The sequence below is a fragment of the Xenopus tropicalis genome, chromosome 9, assembly GCF_000004195.4.
Source record: "Xenopus tropicalis strain Nigerian chromosome 9, UCB_Xtro_10.0, whole genome shotgun sequence".
NCBI classification, from domain to species: Eukaryota; Metazoa; Chordata; class Amphibia; order Anura; family Pipidae; genus Xenopus; species Xenopus tropicalis.
The window spans coordinates 30144565-30171847 of NC_030685.2; the positions used below are offsets into that span (position 1 = coordinate 30144565).

Genomic DNA, 27283 nt, shown 5'->3' on the forward strand with positions numbered 1-27283 from the left:
ACCAACTGGTATGCTATTTGAGACATTTGCAGGGCTATGTAATAAAAGGCACTAAGTTTGCTCAGGAGCAGTAACCCATAGCAACCAATCAGCAGGAGAATTTACTGGTCACCTGTCTAAAACATGTTATTGGTTGCTATGAATTACTGTTCCTGGGAAACCTTAGTGCCTTTTATTACATATGGGGGGGTTAGTGCTTTAATGTAATAAGGCTATTGGACTGCCATGCATATACCCCATAAGCATGGTGAGATCTTAGTGGCATTAAATGCCAAAATTATTAAATTGTATGTTTTAATAAGGGGGAACTTGTTATTCTGTTCATTTTTATGTATTTATCATAGCCTCTGGTCTTTTGCTGCCAAGGGAAATATAAACTGCAATTATATACTTATCCTTTTGTGATTGTTACTGTACTGTGTGCAGTATGGGAATTATGGGAAGGTTATCTTTCAGTATATTATAATCAAATAATTGAAACATTTTCAAATGATTTCCATTTTTTCTCTGTAGTAATAAAACAGTACATTGTACTTGATCATAACCAAGATATAAAGATAAATCCAGACGTTGGGTATGGTGATCCAAATGACAGAAAGACCCCTTATCCAAAAAAACCCAAGTTTCAAGTATTCTGGATAACAGGTCAAATACATGTTTATACTTACTCAAGATTTTCACTGAAGTGATAGATATTACATTTGTCAAGGAAAGATTGAATCAATCACTTGGTGGCACGAGGGAAAAGAATTAGACACAAAAATATATTATTAATATTATATAGTGTATAAAGTACCCCCTATTGAAAAATATAAGGATATTATAAGAGTTCCATGACCATATAAAAACATGAGGCTGAAGGCATGAGGCTTTTGTACAGGTCATGTACTGCTCAGTGACGTCTAATATCGTCATCTTTTACAACAGGATGTACATTATTTATAATAATACACAAGTTTCAGTGAGTCATGGGACAAAAATTACATCACTAAGCTCTGATTATAACTGATGACATCACTAAGCACCATTTATAAGGATATAATTTACAGTTTGGTCCTATAGAGAAATGACCAAACTGTATATTATAATTTGATCATAGTGTATTTATATATATATATAGGATAGTTCTTCTATCATAACATATGGGCCTACTAAAACATGCACACAGTAACTTGGGACAACAAACCTTTAGTCTGGTGTTTTTTCTGTAGGATATTTTATCATAGATAAACTAAAGCTTTTCAATATCACATACTGTTTTACTTTATGTTGCCGAGAGAAGGAAAACTTAATAACAGATACAGTACATTGAGCTCTAGTCTGTCTGACAGTGAAGGGGTTATGGTTTCCGTGGCTTTCTTTCTGTAGCTTTATGGCTCAGAACACAAGTACATTTTTCTGAATGTTTTGAGAAATGTCTTCTGATGTTTGTAAAATTGGATTCTCTAAAGTTCAAGAGCTGCAACGCTGGATTTGCTGCAAGGGCAAATTGTCAACTTCTGGGGGCCTTTTTTTTTTAATGTGTAGCTAATGTGCAATTCTGCAGTGAGGAGAACACCTTATCACAGACTATTTATGTTTAACCCCCAGGCGTCATTCTGCTGATATCCAAGAAAATGCAAACTGAGCCTTTATTGTTAAACTGTCTGATATTACAGAAACTTTAACGTTTTGGGCAGGTTATCAGTTATTAAAGACCTCTTTGCAGCAAGTTTGGATCCAGAAGTGGTCCACCTGTAACTATGCAATGTAAAAGTCAATTGATTGAGTTGAATTATTTTGACCCCCCCACACAAAAAAAAAAATTGTAAGGGCCCTCCCTCCACCTACCTGTCTGCTTGTCACCCACTGCCCGGCCACTCACACAGGGTAGGCAAAAGGGTGACTGGGGAGGGTGGAATTCTTACAGCTATAGAGACCCCATGGTCTGGGCTCCACTGTCCCCGGGCCCCTCTGATCCTTCTATAGATAAGCCACTGCTCATATAGTTTATATATATTTCACATCAGTCCTAAACCTAGTGGACCTTACAGTATAAGGTCCCGATCACGGTCACACAAGCAATTTTATTAGGAGCCAATTAACCTGCTTGTATGTTTTTTGAGTAAACTTTAATACCCAGATTAAATCCACCCAAACACAGGGAATACAAACGAGACTCCCTCTATATAGTACCCTAGCTGCTATGAGAATATTTATGGCTACATTTCCTTCCACCATTGCTATGCAAGGTTTCTACATAAATGACTCCCTATTTCAATGAATAGCAATATCAGATGGCACTCCTTTTAACTGATATGAGAGTTGGACTAACTCACCAGGGTACCGGGTGGACCCCCTGACCCTGTTGGCCTCCTCCACAACCACTCCCCACTCCCCTGCACGCTTTATAGTAGAATGCACAGCCATCTTTAATTTTTAACAGCAAAGTAAGTAGTGCAACTGAGCGGGAAAATCAGTAGGCCCTTATGTGCCTGGGTGGCGGGCCCTTGAGTTGGATACCCAGTGAGCCCCGCGTACCCCTGCCCGACTCTGTGTGATATTACTGAATTTTGTTGAACAAGCAGATTCTGTTTATTTTTACTTACGGTGAACCAAGGCTTGGTCCAGGCCTGTATATACTGGAAATCTTAACTAAGAATCCTAAACAGAAGGATTCAAAGCTGCAAAACAGTCTCCCCCTTTCCACATATTCCATTTATATTAAGCAGCAAACAATAAAGTTATCTCAGCAATTAAATTGTTTGTGGAAAGTGGAGCCGCAAGAAGTGGATTATCCGGATTCTACCTGTCAGCGCCGATGGCTGATAGTAAACTCTATTGTTCCAGTACTTTGTCAGATTAGCCATTTTGTTTATTGCCTAATTAAAATTTTCACAATTTTACAATGGCTTATTTATGAGCTTAGGTCAAGTGCGCAGACTGGAAAAATTCTTTGTGTTTTACATTGTATTATAATAGCAGCAGGTGAAATACGCTGAAATGGTTTTTATTTCCATCTGCACACTAAAAATGTAGGCACAAACACATGATCTTTGGGACTATGGAGTATGCCGTTTTGCCTAGGTTAATGGCTTGAAAGTCCTGGCTTCATTTATCACAATAGAGCACCAAGGCAGCAATAGAATTGATAGTAATATTAAATAAAATAGCAATCATTGCACTCCTTAGATGCCGAATGAAGTGTCACACCCTTTATATTGGAGGGAGGGGATATATTTTGGAGGAAGGTATAACATATTATGGGGTGCTTCATTTGAACTTTTGTTCTTAAGCAGCCATGAAATGAATTTATTATTACATCTGTCCAGTACGGAACATACATAAATTCAATAAAGTAATGAATCAATCAATATCTAATCACTTAACATAGGCAGGTTTTTGTTATCTGGGGCACTCCTGAGGTATACTGCAGAGGTTATCACCTGTACCCATGTTTAGCGAGAATTGCTTGGCTGAGTTTTCTTTATATACAGTACTCTGAGTGTTCATAAGATTCTGTCATATGGGCACCACATAGGGTTACCATCTTCTGGCAGCTGGGACTCCAGGCAGGGGGCCAGTGGTGACATCAGGGGCCGGGCAGTGACATTGCAGGGGCAAAAAGTGCGAAGCTGGGGGTGGAGATTGTGACATCAGGGGGCGGGCCTATCAAATGGTGATCAGCAATTGGCCAATTGCTACATCAGTCAAAGGGACTTCTGTCCAGATTTCTGAATTTGGTAAACCAGGCAGGAAGTTTTGACCTGCACAGTCCTTCTGAAAACCTGGCTATCCACTATCACAGTCCTTCCAAAAACTATTAACTATCCACTATCCAGCTCAAAACTGGACAGGTGGCAACCCTAGCACCATAAAATATTCAGGACTTGACATAAGCTCTGCCACTACTTCTACCCAGAGATGTCATGCAATTTTGCAGGATAAACCCTACTCTCATCCAAAGGCACCCAGATTACTGTACCCCTAGCTAAACAGATAAACATTACCATACTTCATACTACTCATAATGGCAGGGCAAATATGAACCTAAATGGAAATTCTGTTTCTCAGAATATTGGTTTGCCCTTTTTGGTCTCCTCATTGTCCTTAATTACAACTTTTTACTTCATAGGAAATCAATAGGAAAAATATATGTGGGTTGTAGATTTACAAATTTTGCTTCCTCTTTATTTTATTAACATTAAACGTTATTATCAATGTTGTTTGAATTATAAATAGGAATGTTTACATGTTGAACCACAAGCCCTTTTATTAAAGCTTCCCAGATTCCATTTTGTTTCACAATATTTTTAAATTCACTATGCAGACATTTGTAAAGTATATTTATATTTACGATACTTTAAGTCGACAGAAGGTTATATTTTGTGAGCAAACTTTAGAATTTGCTTTATTGATATCATTAAAATAAATGCTTGGAGCAAATAGAAAGTCACATCTACCATTAATCAAATAGCAAACATTGTGCACAAAGGAGCAAAGAGAAGATAAAAGTGGGGGTTGGGATTTTACTGTTAGCCACTGTCAACATGAAATACTTACTAGCAAAATCACAACAAATTATTTTTACCAAATATAATTAAATATTTAGAATGACAATAGTTTTGATGTCATTCAAATGTATTTGGTAATATGTATACATGTATACATAGTAGAATGTGTATATGTAACAAGCTGAGATGCATCTGTGGCAATTTTAAAATATCTGATGGAAAAGGTGATGTAAAAAATAACAAAAGTGGTATAAAGGTGATACCTTTATTGGCTAACTAAGATAATCATAGCAAGCTTTCAGGACATTTTAGTACCTTTTTCAAGCTTGAAAACAAAATATCTGACCAAATGGCAAACACTGGGCAATTTCACCACTCACACAAATGGCCAATTTCATTGATTAACGAGCTATGATAAAGCAATAAGGGGTAACACAAAAAGGGAAGGCATAGGAAGTAAATCTGGCTTTATGCCTTCACTTTACATTTTAGTGTTGCCCAATGTTCCTTTTTACTATTTTGAAGATTTATATGAACAGTTAACCCAAACACTGGTGGAACTATAGATTGAACATTGAGATTTTCTGGTTGGAAATGGTACATGGACAAATCAAACAAATGTGTGGGCAACTTTAGTTTAGAGAGGTATCTATGGAAACGAGGGGGCGGGATAGTGAGAGTTTACAGCTTGCTTACATCAGCAAACAAAAAGGGCAAGGTGAAAGCCAAGGGAGTAGAGATCTATCCATCTTGTGATGGCTTATGGCAGCCATTAGAGAGGGACACCTTAAGTGATGACCCTCTATTCTAAATTGTTTTGAGTTAGGAAGCAGTTGGTACCATGCTCCAGAGGCCAATTTTCTTCTAAACAGCGCAGTCATGCTTTTATCATCTCCTCCCAAGTCGTCTTACATTGAGGGCTCATTTATACCTGCTCAGAGCACAGACCCCCCCAAGAACTGCTATGGCACTAAAAAGACTGAAATAAATAAAAATAGAATGAATTCAAATCTACACTTCAAATGATATACAAAATTATATTAATAAAAAGGCAAGAATGTATAAATACATTTTCTGCCATTTTCTTTACTATTTCTGCTATTACATCTATATTTTGCCATATTAAACAATCTGCTATTTAATCTTGACACTTTAGGAATATATCTTACTTTGAATGTATTTCAATATGCTGTCAAGTTTTTTTTTTTGTTTTCAAAAATCCACTATTCAATCTGCAAGCTGCACCTGCTCCAAGCCGGCAAACGAGAGATTCACTCATTTGTAAAAGCAGCTTGCTTGAATGATCAGTCAAACAGCACCAAAATTATAATGACCTTGATATGTTTAAGGACACAACTATAAAAATTCAAGAGATAAAACCTATTCTTGTTAATAGAACATGGCATGCTTACCATATGGTACCCCATTGGCCCAGTAGTATTAACTAAGTATGGTGCTATCACAATTTAGGGCCTGACTGGTCCCTATAATGGGCCGAGCAGAATGTAATGTGATTGGCTTCTTCTGGAAGATGACTTTGTGGTTTTCTGAAAGGAGGCTGTCAAAAATCCTGAGTTGTTAGTCACATGGAAGATAACAGAGGCTGCCTAGCTGTACAATACCGCAACATGTTCCACTGACCATCAGTACCAGCACACAACCCTGGCACTCTCCAAAAGCAGAACCACTAAGTCCAGGCTGGATACCATACTATAATTCTATGTGGGGCATTTTCCAAGGTTCAATTTTTTTTTTCACAATTCGTATTGTTTTTTATGCTTTGAATACAATTTTGTTACAAAAAACAACACCATTTTTTCAATATTTATTATGTGACAAAATTGCAACAAATCTGCAATAAAAAATACGCCATCTAAAACCCTTCGAGATCATGTGGAATTCAATGGCAGTTGTCCTTTTTACCAATGGAAGCTCTTTCTTTGCTTCACGGTTTTAGAGGTTTGTAATGAAATTTTCATTTGTGTGACAATATGCAAAAGTTACCATTTTCGCATTTTTTTCCAGGTCTTTTTTTTAGTTCATGCTTTCTCAATTCGGATAATAATAATAAATGACTAGACATTTTTGAAAATCTGAATGTTGATAGATACCCTAAGGAAAACTTACAATGTTGAAGTTGCCATACAACAATAAAAAGCCTCATTCCCTAAGGAAATTGTGTATATGTGAGTCCTACCACATCCACATCCTCACATGGCCTGGCAACGTCACAGGGGAATTTCTGTTGACAGCATTTTAGTAGCCTTATCCCACAAGCTCTATAGATAACAGGTTTCCTGCTATTAGATTAAAATATAATATAGAAGACTTAGGCCATATACTCAATTGAAATTTTTGTCATCACAATTGAACCAGTAGAGTTAGGGCTGTGACACACAGGGAGATTAGTCGCCGCTCGACAAATCTCCCTTGTTGTGGGTGACTAATCTCCCCAAAATGCCATGCCACTTTCTAGAATGTAAATCACTGGCGGGATGGCAAACGCGGCGCCACGATTTTCCAAAGTTGCAGAAGTTGCCTCTAGAGTATTTCTAAGCATGCCCCAAGTACAATTAGTCAACTTTGAGGTGTACAATTTCTAACTGCCGGCAAATCTACTTGAACATGTCATTTTATGAAGGCTACTCTGCTCACTGTTGGCATTTTGCCAGAAAGAACCCTATTTAGCCTTAATTTAGCCTATTTAGCCGTAATTTGGAAAGCTATCAGTTTCTGTAACCCACCCTTGTAATTGCAATGTGCTAGTCTGTTGCACTAATAACCAATTACAATGGTATGAGACTCTTGTAAGGATAAACATGAATATTCTGTTGAATGTTTTACCAACTTCACTTCGTATTATTTTTTTAAAAAAATTGTAAATTCATTTTTATATGTTTATTTTGATTTGAGTAATGTTGGAGATAATTTTACAGTTATTAAACAATCACATAGCAGACTGAATAACAGCATGGAGGGAGAAAGTAGAGTACTGTGCATGATTTCAAATATGAAAAAAACAGTATAGGGCTGGGTACAATATCCAGTTGCAATGAAATTTATATTTGAGACCAGGGATCCTCAAACTATGGCCTGCAGGCCGAATCTGGCCCCCCAGGGTAATATACCCGACCCCCGCTGCGTCCTCATCCCTGACAGCGGGGAGTGGGGAGCTGGGAGAGGCAGGACAGGCGGAGTGGGGAGCAGAGAGAAAGGACGGAACAGGGAGAGGGAAGACAGATGGAGCGGAGAGCAGGGAGAGCGAGGACGCAGGAGAAGGCCGTAGTTTGACCTCGCAGCAGAGAGCTGAAGTGGGCGTAGTCTGAGGACTATAATCCAGCCCCCCAACAGTCTGAGGGACCATGAACTGGCCCCCTGCTTAAAAAGTTTTAGGACCCCTGTTTTAGATCCTTGATGCGTGTATATGGTATATGTGGCAATAAAACTGTGTGCAATATATATTTTTTTTGCTCACTGATTGTAAATGCCGATCTAAAATTAAGTTTCCAATTTTTTTTTTAGGTGTACAAATATATTTCTTCTGGAGTCTCACCCATGATGGAGTTTTCGGTAAAAACATTTCGAGGACTGAGATGTTAAAGAAAATAAATGAGTAAGTTTTTTTTTTTCTTTTTGCATTTGTATTTACTATTTTACACATTTGTGTCATGGAGTATTTGAAGCCGCGTCCCTGTTTTTCTGCTTCCAAGAGCAATAACAGCTTTAGTGAGGTATTGTTATGTTCAAGATAAGGGCGAATATGACTACCGCCGCCCAAATGATTAACATTCCTTCCTGTGTTTTGAGGTGGTGAAATATATTTATGCTACTGTCTATAGTTTTGATTCAGTTACAAATACAGTGAACAGAATTTCAATTCCAAATAATGTGCAGCTGAAAAAGTCCAAATAATATGGACATGTGCTGTTTTGATTCTGATGATTTTGCTTCTGCATTAGTCTCCAAGAAGTTTTACCATGCAGTGCAATTTTACAAATACATATTAGAGAAAATGATGTGCAGCTATACTGTATGTGATGCAGTTATTGCAGGTAAAGTCTACAAGCACATTGAGCAGATTAGGCTAATACCTCAAGTATATTCTAGTCCAGGTTTCCCCAACCTTCTTTACTCCTGAGAAACACTCAGATGTAAAAAGTGTTGGTGAGCCACATAACCATTAAAAAGTTCTTTGTGGATGCCAAATAAGGACTCTGATTGGCTATTTGGTAGCCCCACGTAGACTGCTGGCCTGCAGAAGGCTCTGCTTGGAGTAAAACTGTGTCTCTGGTCTTGCAAAACTTATGTCTAAGCCAGTATAAGTATAAAAATGGGTACCTACTTTGAGGCCACTGGGAGCAAAATCAAAGGGGGTGATGAGCAACATGTTGCTCAGGAGCCACTGGTTAGGGATGACTGTATCTAGTCAATGGATATTTGCTTGAAGTTCAGCCTTGTAGGACCCACTTTCACACATCAAATAAAAGGCCATCAACATTTTATTTTGACACCTCAGATCTTTCCACAAGACACATTTTGTTGGTTTTTATTTTTCTTTCTGTCTATGTACATTTTTTGGTATCCTTGTGTGCACACTCACACTTTTATGTATAAAAATGTATGGGGGTTAAAAATCATGAATTTGAATAATGGTTAATATTTAAAATCAGTAAAATGCAAACTATTTATTTGATTTGAGTTTTTACAAAATTTTTGATAAATAGACCTTGTGTGTGTGTCAAGTCACAGGCATCCAATCCAAAACTTACTCTGGTGTTGGCTGAAACTCACAGGTGTGAGAAAATATGATCCAATCACATTGGTACCATGATTCTCATTGAGGCAGGTGTTAATCTTTCAATGTACATGGCTGGAAGTGCGAATTGTTGTGAAACCACCGGGGTAAGGATGTGAAAATGGCATGGTAAGTTCCTGTAAAGCGGTGTCGTAGACCCCTCATCTGTTTATGGATGGTTTTCCGCACCTCTTTCTTGATCCAAAATAAGCACGTTACAGTCCTCAAATGAGTGTCCCTTTTCCTTGAGGTGTAGATAGACTGCTGAGTCTTGTCCTGAGGAGTTAACCCTCCTATGTTGGGCCATTCTCTTACAGAGAGGTTGTTTTGTTTCTCCAATCCAATGTATAAGTCTGAATAGTCTTCACTACACTAGACATAGATCACATTACTTTTTATTTGCTTTAGTGGTGGGTTTTTAGGGTGTACCAGCTTTTGTCTCAGGGTGTTGCTGGGTTTGAAAAACATAGGAATGCGATGTTTGTTGACAATTCTCCTAAGTTTTTCTGATGTTTCAGCAACATATGTGATGCTGGGGAAATTCCTACCACTCATTTGAACGGAAGAAGCCACTCGGATGAGTGGTGAAACATTTTCAAGAAAACGTAGAAAATTCCAGTTGCTTTAGGCTTAATTCTACTAGATACTTTATATCATGACCTGGATGAATGAGAACCTTCATAGGCAATGTAGTACCGTTCACTAAACATTAGTGATGGGCGAAATGCATGGATTCGCGGCAAATTTCCATGTTTCACCATTGCTGGATTGTTTTGCAAAACGACTGAAAAAATTTGCTGCGGAAAAATTTGTCATGCGTCCAAAAATTGTCGCTCGCGTCAAAACAATTGTTGCACATCAAAAAAATAGTCGCAGGCGTCAAAATAATTGTATCACGCCAAAAAAATAGTCGCCGGGACAATTTTTTTTGACATGCGACTTTTTCGCCGTTTTGCGGAATTTTCGCCAATTTGCAAATCTTTTCAAAGAACAGATATTCAAATAAATGGGACAGATTCGCTCATCACTATTAAACATTTATTACATTGCAAATGTTTAGCACCTGCTTGAAGATGGCATAATTGTGAGTCTGACTTTTTCATTAAGAAGTTTTATTACATTCATTGCCCAAAGTAAAAAAATCACAATAGCAAACCTTCTGTCACAAGAAATGCAAAGGGTTTGCTAAACATTTTTTTTTTGTTGTGCAAATGCAAAATTAGTCACAAAGCACCATTTTGGTCTCATTGCAACTGTTTTTTCTGTTATACGTATTACATCCCCCCATGTATATCCAATGTATACCCTTGAACATGATGCATCCCCACAATATTTTAATGGCACTTTAACAGATTTTGGGTCTCTTGAGGTATGAAGACCATATGGCGCACTGTGTATTTTGTGCTAAACATGAAAAATGACAAACATATTGAGAGAAACAACATTTACTATTACACATTGCCATATGTATAATTTATTTGTGACCTATAAAATATATGCTCAAGATGTAGATTGGCTTTTGTTAAACTATAAAGGTTTCATATAATAAGTTAGAGATGGAAATTATTAAAAAAAAAAAAAAGCTTTATAAAAGATTATATTAGATCTATATGCAATTGATTAGAAGAGCTTCTTGCCAAATTTCAGATTTCCCCAGACATCAATATTGGATTTCTGACTAAAAGAACTGGATATTTTTATCTTTAAATGGAATCTGTGCCAGTGTCTATAACTCTTTTAATAAGGCTTTTGTTCATTATACTCTGGGACAAGTGCAAACATTTACGTTTGTCTGTATTTTTAGATTTTCCAGTATTATTATTCTGTAGTCTGTTTATAAATAAATGGTGGTGCAAACATTTAGCAAATAGTGTTTCTAATTTTACTCCCACACTACTTCCTGTTACAGTTATACATTATTTCCTGTCAGGTGATCTCTGAGGGAGCACACAGCCCATCACAAAATGGTGTCAAGGGAAAAGATGCAAAAGGGCAATATTTACTGATACAGGTATGGGATCTGTTAACCGGAAACCTGTTATCCATAAAGTTCAGAATTACGGAAAGCCCATCTTCAATAGACTCCATTTTAATAAAATAATTAAGAATTTTAAAATTGATTTCCTTTTTCCCTGTAGTAATAAAATAGTATCTTGTACTTGATCCCAACTAAGATATAAATAATTCTTATTGGATGCAAAACAATCCTATTGGGTTTAATTACTCTTTTATTGATTTTTTTAGTAGACTTGGAGAATGGAAAAACAAATCACAGTATTCCAGAATACCCTTGGTCCCGAGAATTCTGGATAACGGGTCCTATACCTGTATATATATATATATATATATATACATATATATATATATATACTCCAGTTTTGTAAGATTTTGTAAAAGTCACTTGATATAATGTAAACTGTTGGTTAAGTATTCATTATGGTATAGTTTTCCTTTAAAGGGAAAATTCATGATTAATTGCACTTCTAATTTGTCAAATATGGGCCTGTTATGAGCAATAATTAAATTACTAGGCTTTCTACTCTCTTTCTTTCAAGCATGCAACTAAATTGTGCTCTATTGTTTTCAGAGCCATAAATCCAGCAACCAAAAAACACTTTGATTGCGAAGTTTCCTTTTTTTTTTTTTTTTTACACTTGAGGTCGTCGAAAAAAATCAAGAATAATTGCAAATTGTCTTAGAATATTACAGTTGACACTTTCTATAAGCAATAAAAGTTGAACTACCCCTTTAAGACTGTATTAATTGTTAAAGTGTGAAAGTGTGCAATAATAATAGAAAACAATATCTCTTGTGGGTAATTTATTATAATATACAAATCATGTAAAGTCTAAAGGGCAAATTTATCAAAAATGTAAGTTTAGAGCTTAATACATAGAAACTAACCCACGTTCTATTCAATCCTATTGGATTTTTATAAGTGTATTTTTCAATGAGTAAAAGTTAGAATTTACCATTTGATAAATACGCTTCTAAAAATCCCATAGGAATGAATAGAAAATGGCTGAGTTTTTATGTATTAAGCTCTAAACTCACATTTGGGTAAATCTGCCCCTAAATATGTTTCAGGTAGGCAGGTTATTTTTTTCTTCTAGTGAATCCTTTTGTAAAATGAAACCCTTTGTGCTCTGTTCTTAAATAAATACAAAGCCAGTATTTTTCTTTTAATGTAAATATTAAATAGGTATGGGATCCCTGATACAGAAGCCATTTTCCAGAAAACTCCAAATTATGGGAAGGACTTCTCCCTTAGAGTTCATTATTAATAAATAATTCTATTTTTTTTTAAATTATTTCTTTTTTCTCTGTACTTGATGGTAACTACGCTGCATGAATCCATATTGATGGTAAAACTATCCTATTGTGTTTATTTAATGTTTATATACATTTCAGCAGACTCAAGGGTCTAAATTATGGAACGATCCCTTATTCAGAAAGCCTCAGGTGGATAATAGATCCTATACCTTTATTAGTTGATCGTCAGTTAAGGCCACTGGGCCTACAAAACCCTTGGTTCCCCCAGCAGTAACAGGTTGACGTTCCATTACAGTTATGCCCATGTCTAAGGATTGTACTGTATAACAAAGAAATGTGTATTACTGCTTTTGTGTATGTAGAATAGCTAGGCAGAGCTAAGCAGTATACTAACTAGTTACTTATATAGATACAATTATAGAGAATGAATTTCTCGATAATATAATATGCAGTGGTTTCCATAACTACATTAAAAATGCATGCTAAGAAGGCAACAAAGATTTGTTCCGTTCATTTGTACAATTCTCCATTTTTGGTGGCATTTGCATCGGCTCCATTCTCCTAAAGGCCTTGAAAAACTTTAGAAGCTGTCTCCTGCTTTCTTAATCAATACCAGAGTATTCATAAGAGCCCCTTATGAAAGACGTAGCCTCTTTATCTGTCATATTAGCTATGTGTGCTACTCCCCCATCCCCATATATTTAATTGCTGCCTTAATCATCTGTAATAGCATCCATAAATTGTATTGATTTCCTATCACAAGGTGTACCTAAATGAGACTGTTTTGAGATATTGAAGACACATGAACGCTTTACATAGCTTGTGTTTAGGAAAGGCATAGATATTGATCTGAATGTGCATCAAACTGTTTTATATACTACTTTTCAAATACTGAACTGGGGCCATTTATTTTATCATTCAATAGCTTGAGAGGTTGTTTTCATGATTTAACAAAAAAATAACAGGTATGGGATCTGTTATCCGTTATTCAGAAAGCTCCACATTATGGGAAGGCCATCTCTAATTCTCACACTCAATTTTAATTAAATAATTATATTTTTAAAAAATGATTTCCTTTTTCTTTGGAATAATAAAACAGTACCTTGTACTTGATCCCAACTAAGATATAATTAATCCTTATTGGAGGCAAAACAATCCTATTGGGTTTATTTAATGTTTAAATGATTTTTTAGTAGCCTTAAAGGAACAGTAACACCAAAAAATGAAAGTGTTTTAAAGTAATTAAAATATAATGTACAGTTGCCCTGCGCTGGTAAAACTGGTAAGTTTGCAACAGAAACGCTACTATAGTTTATATAAATGAGCTGCTATGTCAACACGGGGGCAGCCATTGAAGCTGGGAAAAAGGAGAAAAGGCACAGGCACATAGCAGATAACAGATAATCTTTGTAGAATATAATGGGGTTTTATCTTTTATCTGCTAAGTAACCTGTGCCTTTTCTCCTGTAAATGGCTGCCCCCGTGGCTACACAGAAGCTTTATTATATAAACTATAGTAGTCTTTCTAAGGAAAACACACCAGTTGTACCAGTGCAGGGCAGCATTACATTATATAGTAATTACTTTTATACACTTTCATTTTTTTGTGTTACTGTCCCTTTAAGATATGATGATCTAAATTATTGAAAGATCCCCAGGTCCCTAGAATTCTGGATAAGAGGTCCCATACCTGTACTAAAATTAACTGTAACGGAAGAATATGTTTTAGTTTATACTCAATAAACCAATGTGTTCAAGCCTACCACTTCTTTATATTACTTGACTTGTGATGAGTAAATGTTTTCGCCAGGCATGGATTTCTGAATTTCGCCATTGGCAAATTGTTTCCGAAAAGTTTGCCGCAAAAAAATTTGTCATGCGTCAAAGAAAAAGTTGTGCATCAAAATAGGCGCATTCACGTCAAAATAGGCGTGGTCGTGTCAGACTGGGCGCGGGCACATCATACTTGACTACTATATATTCATTTTTTGTAACATTTTGTGGACACTGTTATCAAAGCAGGCATTGCATCCTGCCAAAATCTTGTTTCTGTGCCAGTATGGGGGGACCTGATGCCCCTGTCCATACACTGGTTACAAAATTACATGGTGCGGAGGGAGGGGGAATGTGAGCAGTGCAGCAACATCTAAGGAGTTCTGAATTGAAAGTGAAAGTAACTGTCTGCCCCACCCCTATGCCTAAGGCATAGAGGCGGGGGAGGCAATATATACGATTGACAGCTGGGATTTTTAAATGCTTTTAGGTATGCTTTTTTAAATGCATTAGGGTATGGATGTGGTAATAAAAAAACAGGGCTTTTATTATACACCTTTTTATGTCTGGGTGACAGGTCACCCAGAGCACAAGTAACATGCCCATGGGCACTTGGGAAAGTAAGAATATGGCTAACCCCACATCAGATTTCCAAATTAAATATAAAAAATTCTTGCCCTCTTGAAAAATGGACTTTAATGCAGGATTCTGTTGGAAGAGTACTATGTTGGAGAGAAAGAGAGCAACATGAAGAACAAATTCAATGCCTGAGCTGTTTAGCTGAAAGACTAATATTAGCAGCATAAAACTGATAATATCTTTAAAAATTAAAGTACATTGCAATGGTGTTTAAATGTGCCCTCAGCAAATATTTCCCTTTCATGTCTGCTCTGGGAAACTGCACTGGTGCAATTCAGTGTTATTCAAGTAGCCCTAGGGGCTGATTTACTAAGATTCTGATATTCCGATTGGAAAACGAACATTTTGCGACTTTTTCAGCGCCTTTACGACTTTTCGGAAATTGTTGCGACTTTTCCGTTACCAATACGATTTGCGCGAAAAAACGCGAGTTTTTCGTAGCCATTACGATTCGCTCGTATCTTGTCGCGACTTTTTCGTATTGATCGCTCGTAAGCGGCGGGCGAAACTTTCAGACTTAGCATGATTTTGGAAGCCTCCCATAGGACTCAATGGCACCCTGCAGCTCCAACCCGGCCCAAGGAAAGTCTCCCATAGGGCTCAATGGCACTCTGCAGCTCCAACCTGGCCCAAGGAAAGTCTCCCATAGGACTCAATGGCACCCTGCAGCTCCAACCTGGCCCAAGGAAAGCCTCCCATAGGGCTCAATGGCACCCTGCAGCTCCAACCTGGCCCAAGGAAAGTCTCCCATAGGGCTCAATGGCACTCTGCAGCTCCAACCTGGCCCAAGGAAAGTCTCCCATAAGACTCAATGGCACTCTGCAGCTCCAACCTGGCCCAAGGAAAGTCTCCCATAGGGCTCAATGGCACCCTGCAGCTCCAACCTGGCCCACGGAAAGTCTCCCATAGGACTCAATGGCACCCTGCAGCTCCAACCTGGCCCAAGGAAAGCCTCCCATAGGGCTCAATGGCACCCTGCAGCTCCAACCTGGCCCAAGAAAAGTCACCATACTGAAGCTTGAATGAATCTGAACGCTACGAAAAAATCGCAACATTTTGCGCAACTTTCGGAATGGCTACGAAAAAGGCGCGACTTTTCGCGCAAGTTTTAACGATACGAAAAAATTGCCAGATTTTGCGCAACTTTCGGAATGGCTACGAAAAAGTTGCGACAATTTTCCGAAAAATCACCAAATACCAATCATTACAAAAAAAACGCAATCGGACGCATTTGGCCCGTTCGTGGGTTAGTAAATGTGCCCCCTAGTGTGTTATACAGAAAGAAATTATTATTGACACTGTTTTCTAAATGAATTCAAATAATTTTCTGATTTGCTAAAGAGAATTACCATACATATGCTCAACATTTATTTCCTGTAATACTACATTCATTGAGAAGCACACTGTTTAAATACATTATAATTTAATTATAAATAACATTTCAATCTTCCGATTATTCTATGAAACGTCCACATGCAAATGAGCGCTTGTTTATTGTACCAGTGATATTTATTTATGGTAACATTTATGCTGGAATTCATTACACTGCTAAAATACCATTACAATATACAAATTGTGCAGTGACCTGTATGCCCGTCAATGAATATTCTATATGTATCATTTTTCTTTCTTTTTTTTCCATAATGAGGCAGAAACGTGTAGAATTGTTTTTCCAATAATGTGTCACCTTTTCGTTCCCTGGCATTTATTAAAGTAAATAAATAATTTAATACATGAATTATTTCTGCTTTCCCACCAAGAATGTTAATTAATTGCAATTTTAATTGTGATCTTTGAAATATATGGGAGATTTCAATGAATACATTAAAGGGAACAAAAAGTTATTTATAAAGCGGGGCTACATCTATATAGGCTGTTTATCTACAATACTGGTAATAAGGTAACACAATGAGAGGACACGCTGAGCCCTTTCACAACCAAACGAATCCCTGGGAAGAGCCATATAATAATTATTACATTTACTTAGCATTATCTAAAATCCCCTAATTATTTACAGAATCAGGTAAACAAAGACACCCTATTTTCATATTCCATGGAAGCTTAATGAGGTTAGACCAGTGCATAGGGTTTTACTCTCCCATCCATCCCTCTCTGAGTGTGACAGGCCAAATGGCTGGTTTCTGCACCAGCGGCTGCAAATACATAGAATAGTAATATAGCGTAGATGGAGATCTGTAGATTACATTCAGTCTGAATCAACATGATGGCAGTATGGTTAGATATGATAAATGGCTTTCAGAGATGAACAAATACAAATGGAAAAGAGGTCAAAACCATTGCTAGTGATCAAAATAAGTTTCATTTGGTTTGGGAAAAATACTATTGGCATTTATTCATAGATGGTGAATCTGTAAGTTATTTTCCTTGCTGTGTTGAAGCAGAGTGAGGAACCTGGGCATCTGCATTTGGCCCAGATGTATGGAAAATGTATCTTACATCAAGCTTTTGCTCCTTTTATGAAATCATATTTAGTAATTTATTTTTTCCCCCAGTTCCATGTAATGGCGGCCATAAGTGAGCAGATTAAATCTGCCAATTTGGGTCCTTCAGAATGATTCGGCAGCTTATCTGCCATGTATGGGCCCTCTGACAGGTCTACCCAACTGATATCAGGGAAAACTGTCCAGATGTCGATCAGGGAGGTTTCATTATGCCATCGGATTGAGTACCACACTGACAGCTCCTATGCACTCTGGGAAAATCTAGGAAAAAAACATTACATGGGGGGAATGTTGATTTGCAAATGAAAATTGTGCTTTGTACACTGTGCTGCATGTGTTAATGTTGTTCAAGTGTTCTAATGTGAGCTCAGTCAAGTGTTGTATGTATGTATGTATGTATACCTTTATTAATAAAGTGCTACAAGGATACACTGTACAGTCTTACAATATACACAATTACACACAGGGAGGACAAGTATCATAATAAATACAATAAATAAGTAGACATAAAGAAAGAAAAATGATATGAGACACAGTAGGAAGGAGTTCCCTGCCCCGTAGAGCTTACAATCTAAGTCTTTCAGTTTCAGGTTCATCCTAGCAACTGACATTATTTATTTTCTCATGCCATCCTTCACCCTATTTCTCTAAATGCCACATTTATTTCTTCAACATGAGCATATTTGGTGTTATATAAATACATATAGTAATAATAATATTGATAAACTATTCACTGAATAACACAAAGGATTCCCGTTGTACTTGTTGTTTATGAAATAGAATCTACAATTTGCATGAATAAATGCTTTATTCAGCTTCTTGCAGTTCATTGGGTGTGCTTTTCTCCTCCATAAAATAGGGGAATGAGGCACCCAGCCAAAAAATCTTTCGACGGAAGAATGAATGTTATAGAAAACAATGGAAAATTCTGCATCATGAAACTAGTAGCTCAATTATACTCTAATGGTCTTTAATTTGAGTCCCTGCAGAACTGCTACATTTTGGTTCTAAACTTTTAACAATTAGCACAAATGTTAATAATCACTGTATCATTCTTAAATATATTCATATGTACTGTATATCTAATGGCTGTGTTTTCAGACAATATCCTTAAGGTGGCCATACACGCACCGATATTATCATACGAAACCTCGTTTCGTACGATAATCGGTGCGTGTATGGTATGTCAGCGAGCCGACCGATGTCGCAGGAAGCTGCTGAAATCGGTCGGCTCGTCGATCGGCCAGGTTAGAAAATTTTGATCGGGCGCCATAGAAGGCGCCTGACCAAAATTCTCCCTTCAGAGCTGAATCGGCAGAAGGAGGTAGAAATCCTATTGTTTCTACCTCCTTACCTGCCGATTCAGCCCTGAATGGTGTGTGGCGGATCTGACGATGTTTCGTGCGACCGATGGTCGTACGAAACATCGACGGATCGCCATGTGTATGGCCAGCTTAAGTATCTTTTAGTAGCCAAGGTCTCTGACTGAGCATGAGTCAACTGAGCCATTAATTTACCAGTCAGTGATCAGGGAGGGCTATCTGTAAAACATGCTCTCTGTGGGTTACTTGAGGGATTAATCTGATAAACTCATCACAGTTGATTTAATTTAAATGAAATACAGAGACAAATGTGTATGTCAAAGGCAATTAATTATAAAGGGTCTGCAGACAAATATTTAAGTATTCCTGGTATGGTCTTAATAAGTAATGTGACGGAGTGACAAATATTACACATTCGTTTTATACTTGTCAGCTAGAGATTGTGTGGGATAGTGAGGTGGGATGTGTTTTTACTCAAATAATACTATATCCAGAAATGTGAAATGCAACTGCTTTTGTAAATGTCACAGAACATGCATCATAACCTGACCTTATACAGGAAATCAGAATGCCACTCACAGTACAGTTGCTTTTCAACACTTTGAGATCTTCCTTACAGATCTTAAGCCCTACTCATTGTTCAAATGGGAATTAGGAATCCGAGATAAAAGTTATCCTACCCAAGTAGTCCCCTGACAGGTCGTAGTATTGTTAAATAGGAAAATTTATCATAAAGAAGCAAGAAAAGAAAGTCACTTCCCACAGGCTATTTCCTTTTGCCTTGAATTGTTATATGGCAGTGGTTTCCAGTTTGTAAGGCTGTCTGCCCCCCCAGGTCAGTCTTGAAGCAACGGCAGAGGGGGCACAGCTTGAAGACCAGTTAGGGTGAGGGTTAAGGAGAAGTGGTCATTTGGTTTCCTACTATAGATACATCTAAAAACTTAGCTTAAAAATTTGGGCTGAATATATTTTTGCTGCCTTTGATACTCTTGGAACTAGGGCTGAATGACTCAATGACAAATGATTTTCCTATATCTGTATGCTGTTTCTGTGCTTGCTTCAGGTGCACACCAATGCTGCTCATGTTTAAAACTAAAATTGATGTATGTTTGTGTCACAGCATAAGCTTTATTGTTAAATATGCCATTGCATGGGGGATATTACATAATTTGGTCAAAAAAACACCACATAAATGTATGTATGTATGTATAACTTTATTTATAAAGCGCCACAAGGGTACGCAGCGCTGTACAGTCTTACAATATACACAATTACACACAGGGAGGACAAGTGTTATAATAAATACTATACATAAGTATAAATACACAGGGAGTAAGTGCCATGTGGTATGAGACACAGTAGGGAGGAGGTCCCTGCCCTGTAGAGCTTACAATCTAAGTGGTTGGGTAACATACAGGTACAAATTGCTTTACCCATGATAAGAGATAAAGGCTTTCTCTATACCAATTACATAGTCTTTATCTCTCACAGAAATAAAATTTATGGATTGATACAGTATGTACTGATGCAGACACCTTAGGGCAAAGCTGGCCATCTACCTAACGATAAAATCGCGTGAAACCTAGTTTCGGACCATGTGTGAGCTCTGAATTATCACCCCAATAATTTTCATACCATGCTGATCTGTTGTTTAGTCAATCGCCAAAGTTAGAAAATTCTGGTTGGATAATGATAAAATCTGCGCATGTATTGTGTACCGGACAATATTCTTGGGGGACCTACAATGGAAGTCAATGGTGGTTGCCAGCTATTTCATGTTCAGAGCATCTTCTGATTTGTATTTTTAGGGCTTCATCCTACAATTTCAATCTGAATGTAAGTTTTAGATCGTTGCATTTAAACGTAATTTAAAATCGGAAGATGACTAAAGGCTGTGACACACAGAGAGATTAGTCGCCAGGCGACTAATCTCCCTGAAATGCCATCCCACCGGCTAGAATGTAAATTGCCGGTGGGATGGTAAACGCGGCGCTGCAATTTGCAGAAGTCAAGGAAGTTGCCTTGAGAGGAAACATTCTAGCCGATGGGATTGCATTTCGGGGAGATTAGTTAGACAGATATGTCATGCGGCAACTAATCTCCCCGTGTGACACAGCCCTACAATCTGAATGTGTATGGCCACCTTTATTGTAAATGGAGTGGGGATTAGACCTCAGAAATAGGAGGTGCTGCATTCACACTTATACATTTTCATTGGTCTTTCAATAATTTTGGGCCTCATACATTTTGCTCCAATTCTCAGAGCAATATGGTTAAAAGAAAGTCAGTTTATTGCTTTGCCTTTACTGGCTAAGAAGGGAGGGCCAGTGCATTAAAATAACAGTTTCAAATAGTTACTGAAATCAATTGCAAATTAAACTGATTACATCGCAAATCAAGGCAAAGTTGCTGCTTCTGTTAGCAGATGATGTTGAACCCTGTCAGCGCTGTTTCAGGGACCTCCTGGTTAGGAATGCCATAGTGATATACAGTATACGTTGTTCTTTATTTCACCTGTGTGGATTCAGCTGTTAGGTTATTACCAGATTACCATGCAAATGGCTACCTACACATGTAACATCTCTTGATGTTACCTTAGATGCACTTCACAATAGACACAATAGATAAATAGATTCTGTGCAAATTCACTATCACTGTTTTTTCCAGTATATATTTTTGTTCATTCTATTCAGGCTTGCTTTTACTAACTTATATGTTTCAAGCCACTCCATAACAAACATATTTGTTGACAGAACCTGCATTCTGCAAACAATACTGCCTGCTAAAAGCCTTGATAATGTTGCTTCAAAGGCTTTAGACAATAATGGATGCGGCCCTCATACCAACTCTCTTATAGAGAAAAATACCTTGAAGCAGAATGCCTCCACAGACTACATCAGGTTCCAGCATGGCCTAAAGGAGTCTATGTCATGATAAGGCATATATAAGAGACCTAGTTGTTGTATTTACAGAAAGCTAGGCTGCTGCCAATCCAAGCCACTTCCTTTCAATAAAACAATACATATTTTTAATACAATAAATGGATTTATAGTTAGACAGATAAATATTTACATACGCATACAATGCTGAAACGTTCTGTATAAAGTTCCCTGCTTGGGAAACGCTACAGGTACGGGAAGATGTTATCCAAAATGCTTTTCCAGATAGGGAACTTTCTGTAATTTGGATCACCATACTAAAGTCTACTAAAAATCATTCAACATTAAATAAACTTAAATATTATTTTAGCACCAATAGGGATTTATTCAGATACTTACCATCAAGTACAAGGTACTGTTTTATAATTACAGAGAAAAAGGAAAACATTTTTGTAAAATTTGAATTACTTTATTAAAATAGAGCATATGGGAGATGGACTTCCTATAAGTTGGGACTTTCTGGATAACAGGTTTCCAGATAAAGGGTTGCATACTTGTACAGATATAGGACCTGTTATCCAAAATGCTCGGGACCAAGGGTATTCCGGATCTTCATACCTTAAGTCTGCTAAAATATCAAAAAACATTTATTAAACCCAATAGGATAGTTTTGCATCCAATATGGATTAATTATATCTTAGCTGGGATCAAGTACATGGTACTGTTTTATTATTACAGAGAAAAAGAAAATCAATTTTAAAAATCAAAATTATTTGATTAAAATGGAGTCTATGGGAGACAGGCTTTCCTTTCTGGATATCGGGTTTCTGGATAATGGATCCCATACCTGCACAAGAGAGAGAAAACCTTTATTATGCAAAGAAATAGTTTTATTCAAAATAAAGAGCAAGTTCTTTAACATTGAAACTGATTTTATTTAGGAATAATGAACATTATAATAATGAAATTGAGATTTTTGTGCAAGTTCACAATGACCTTCACATTCTTCTTCACAATTTTGCATAGCTCACTATTCACAATGCTCACATCTTCTCTCCAGCTCATCTTCAGTTCTGACGTTCCTACTGCCACTTGTTTACTCAGGTCAGTGTATATTCTGTAGCGTGGGAATGAAGCCAGGCTTCCATCTATCAGTGATCAGTGTAAATGCAGTTGGTTGGAATCAGATCTGGCTCCACTAAAATATGATTTGAAGGTATCAAGATGGGAAAATCCCTGCCTTGTGGCCTTGTTTATTCCATAACATCTATGTAAATTACAAAGATGGATCTACACTGCTCCACATCAAGTGGCAAAAACATCTTAGGATGATATTGCCATCTGCTTGCTACTGTGCTATCCCTCTTGTCTCTTCCATTTCATATTCTGATGCATCATCAAAATAGAGCCAGGCAGTGGCCTCGAGGTTAATATGACATCAACAATGATATTTTCATGAAACAAAAAGGCCCATTAAAATGCTGAGATTTGGATACATGCCTGTCAGTGCTGTGACTCATGCCTCACACTGTATTTTGTCAGCTGACAATGGAAAAACTGCCTTCCTTTCTCCTAGAATATGTTTTTATTGTTAATTACTGGGACTGTCTGGAGACTGTTTTTTTATATTCACATCCATACATGAATATGGCAATTAAATGATGAATTAACAGCTGTTTTACAATACTGTCTCCTAATGTGATGGCTTATAAAGCTGCAATGTCATTGGTTGTTATTTCCTCATACCAAATAAGGACATTCTGTAATTAACAGTCTGTAAATGTTGAAATATAGGAACTTTGTTGTGTTTCCATTGGATTTTTTTTTGCCTATTTTATATTTTAATGGAAAATCAGATAGCTTTTTCAGTGCAGAGTTGAAGAGTTTTAGTATAATTTCTTTCAGCGTTCTTCTGAAAAATGTGAGAAAGCAGGAGAAAATCATTATCTTCCTTCTAAAGACATTTTTTGCTGTTGTTATTCAAAAAAGTTAGGTTAGAGCGAAGCAGGGCAGAACATCCTTGTCAGTAAGGCTTTTACAGCTAAGTCTAAATGAATGTAGTTTCTAGCAAGCATAGATTGCAGAGCCAGTTAAGGCTACATTGGGGCAGGCTCATTGTCTATTGTAAGCTGTGAATGGTTTTTTAATGCAACAGACGTGACAGGATGTTATGTTATGATAATTTTATGATGTTTTTGTGCACTCGGAGGATAATTCTTTGACAATGTGAAAAAATGTAACATAAAATAATCTGCTTTTATTTGACTGATTATGGACCAGATTCAGTTCCATCAGGAAAGCGTCTCACGTGGTTTATATTAAGCAAACTCATGACAAATGCATCGTTGAAGTTGGCTTTCCCCCCATTTGCCCCCGCTTTACCATCATGCCTCCACCAAATGAAAAACACTAGACCACGCAAATTGGGAAAACAAATTGTTTATCAACCATATTAATTGTAACACAACATTAATCAATTAATTAACCTCTTGTAACACAACATTAATCAATTAATTAACATCTTGTAACACAACATTAATCCACAGTAAACAATGCCCTGTCCTCCCCTAGGACTGACTCTGAGCCCTAGCCTGGAGCCTATTTCCTGGCTTTTCTCAAAGTCCCCAATCAAGGTTGCTCTAATTGCTCTCCCTAGGCCCCCTGGCCTCCCTAGTAACCAACTCACCTTGCCCACTACATTCTACTCACTCCTGGAGCTTAAAATCAGGACCTCTCCATCAACTGCGACAAAGCCACCTTTCTAAACCCATCTGTAGAAGGGAGTGTTGGCTACTGTTGGGCTCCTGATCCTCCATGCCCTAAAACCCAGCTGCCAGGTACTTCCTGTCCTATGCTTAATTCCTGTCCCAGATAGCCTATCACCACCCAGTATACTTAGATTGGGGAATCCCTTCACACATTGTCATGCCCTGCTTCCCTTTGTTCTACTGTGGATCATTGGGCTACTATATAAATTTACAGGGAAGTCTATAGAGAGATTTGGAACTTAATTAGGGATTACTTTTTTTTCTCAACAAATTTAATCTGGTAATTCATGATAAAAAAAGTGAATTATTCATCCTGTACTTCAGCAGGGCAGTAATGGAGCTGACTTACTGAAACATTGGGTTAAAAAATGAATGTGCCCTGTTTTGGTGGGGAAAAATGCATAGCTGTGTGTACTGGATGCATTACCAGTTGTTTAGTTATGAGTGCATTGTACTGTATGTTGCTTTCTGCCTCTGATGGACACCAATAAGCATATTATTTATATTTTAAACAGTACATCTATAAATAGACTTTTCTAATCAAGGACAAGTTGTTATAAGGATTACTTGTTGGTTGTCAGGGGAAACTTAGCAACTATTGTCCTGGAACCTACACATATCAGATATCTGGGGTCCTACCTTTTGCCTGCACACTGTCTGCAGGAGTCACTTTTACCACTATGTTAGATCAAACTACACCAGGTATACTTTAACCTAAATGGTCTGTGTGATATAGCCATGTTTATTTACACAATAGGGGTTTATTTATGAAGGGTTGCTGGGTACCATAGCATATGGGCATAGTATTTTCAACTGGGTTTTCCAATATGTCCATCAACTGCAGCCCCTTGCAGTCTATTGAAGGATGTACCCATTTTTTGACAGTAGGCGGCTTTTGACTTTAATAAGTCCACTTTGTACTGGTTGCACTGTGCAAAAGACCAGCGCTTCCAGAAATGCCATTTAACCTACTTAGCAATCAAAGCCAAAAAATACAATAGCTTGTAACTCCTGCGTATGGTTTGCAGTCTATTTTCAGTGAGACTACTTTAAAAGAAAAATCTCCTTTTTTGTGACAATGCATTACTAATGCACATAAAGGGTATCAAATCTCAGTTAAGATCTTCCACAAAGAAAATGTTACAAGATAAATCACCACTGTAGTTAAAAGGAAAAAGCTTTTGTTGAGACAAATCTTTTAATCACTAGATTTACATTAAAATGTGAAGATTGCAATCACTTGATCCATTTTTCTTTGCAAACACTGCCATAGCCTCTGCACTGAGAAGTAAGGAACCATCTGCTTTTCATCTGCCATCAAAGATGGGAGAAGATCCAAGTGGACACTAGGCTTTAATCATACCAGGGAGTACAGCAGCTGCAAATTGCTGGGATCCAGAAGAATTTGAAGTTGACAGGCAGACATTCGTGTCAGCAGGGGAATCAAATATTTGATAATTGCTGAAAATATGTTTTATGATTGTTTTATCATACAGCATGGTTGTATTTTTTAAATTACCAAACTTCTGTAGAGATTGGTAGTGCATTTGCCTAAAGATGCCTCCGTTTAAGGAATTAATGGCAAAGCAATGCAACTGGCCACACATTGGAATGTCATTGGCCATTTCAGCTGTTGTCAATTAAACTGAACAGTTAACTACTTAATTGGGAATCTCTTGTGATTGTCCTATGGGATCAAATCTATCCCAGTTGGATATGATTGATCAGAATTAAAAATCCTGCCAATCAGCCAATGAAATATACAGGCACATATGGGTGGTCAGGAAAAGGCCAAAAGGAACCAAATAACCAGTTTTTGATAGCCTAGCCTTTCATGTATGGCCAAACTGCATGGTTATATTTGTTATACTTCCAGATACATGGTGACTAGAGATGATAGTGATGAACGAATCTGTCGCATTTCATTTCGGCAAAAAAATTGCAAATCTTGCAAAAGATTGTCAAAACGGCAAAAAAGTTTGCCAAAAATGTTGCACATAAAAAAAAATGTGTCATTGTGACATTGCAGCTAATTTTTTTACACAGATGACAATTTTTTGTTGCGTGGTAAATTTTTCCGTGCCAAATTTTTCCAAATGCCAAAAATATTGTGCGTTGAAATAAACAATTTGCTTGTGACAATTGTTTTTGACGTGCGTTATTTTTTTTGTGCAACTTTTTTTTTTTTATGCAGGCGACAATTTTTTGTTGCATGGCAAATTTTTCCGTGGCAAATTTTGGTGCCAGTTTCACAAAAAAAATCTGCCAATGGCGGTAAAAACATTGCACCCATTCATCTATATCTGTAACCCTCCAGATCTGTTATAATTTAGAATACCATGACAGTTGTTGCCTGTAGGATTCACTTTGCATTACCTCTTTAAAGTGATTTCAAAGCAACTGCTAATTGCAATTATATATATATATATATATATATGTTCCATGTAAAACCCAAAGGATAAAGAACACCAGCAGCTTTAAATAATGTATATTCCTAATATAATGTGGTTTCCCAATGTTTCTGCAGAGCACAAATCTCCAAGGAAAGAGATGACGCTCCGGTCACTAGGGATAGGTTTCCTAGACAAGGCTGTGTTTGCGGTTTTACAATTTAAACCATATGATCTCAGCTTTCCAAACAACCATCGGAGCAACTTCACAGGGATGTAAAATTGATAAGCAACATCATTGGTCCACTGCCTGGGGCTAGCAAATTCAAGCTACTAGTAAAAGGCTTATTTTCTTCTAAATCAATAACAGCTGGTTGGATTGATTGCTTTCTGGGTTTAATCAATATATACAAGGGATATTATTATAAAGCATATTTAGAAGTACAGGAAAATATCTCTATCTTCAAAGTGTTTAAGTATAGCATTTGT

The 27283-nt window shown here is 37.2% G+C and overlaps 1 protein-coding gene across 2 annotated transcripts in view; it reads left to right on the top strand.

Moving 5' to 3' along the window:
* The window catches only part of elfn1 (extracellular leucine-rich repeat and fibronectin type III domain containing 1), a 340145-nt gene that overhangs the window by 33337 nt on the left and 279525 nt on the right, over nucleotides 1-27283 (top strand). For both annotated transcript variants that reach the window (XM_018097619.2, XM_031893529.1), the window contains exon 2: nucleotides 8016-8106. The gene's annotated coding sequence lies outside the window, so the exon portion shown is untranslated. The remainder of the gene's footprint in view (nucleotides 1-8015; nucleotides 8107-27283) is intronic.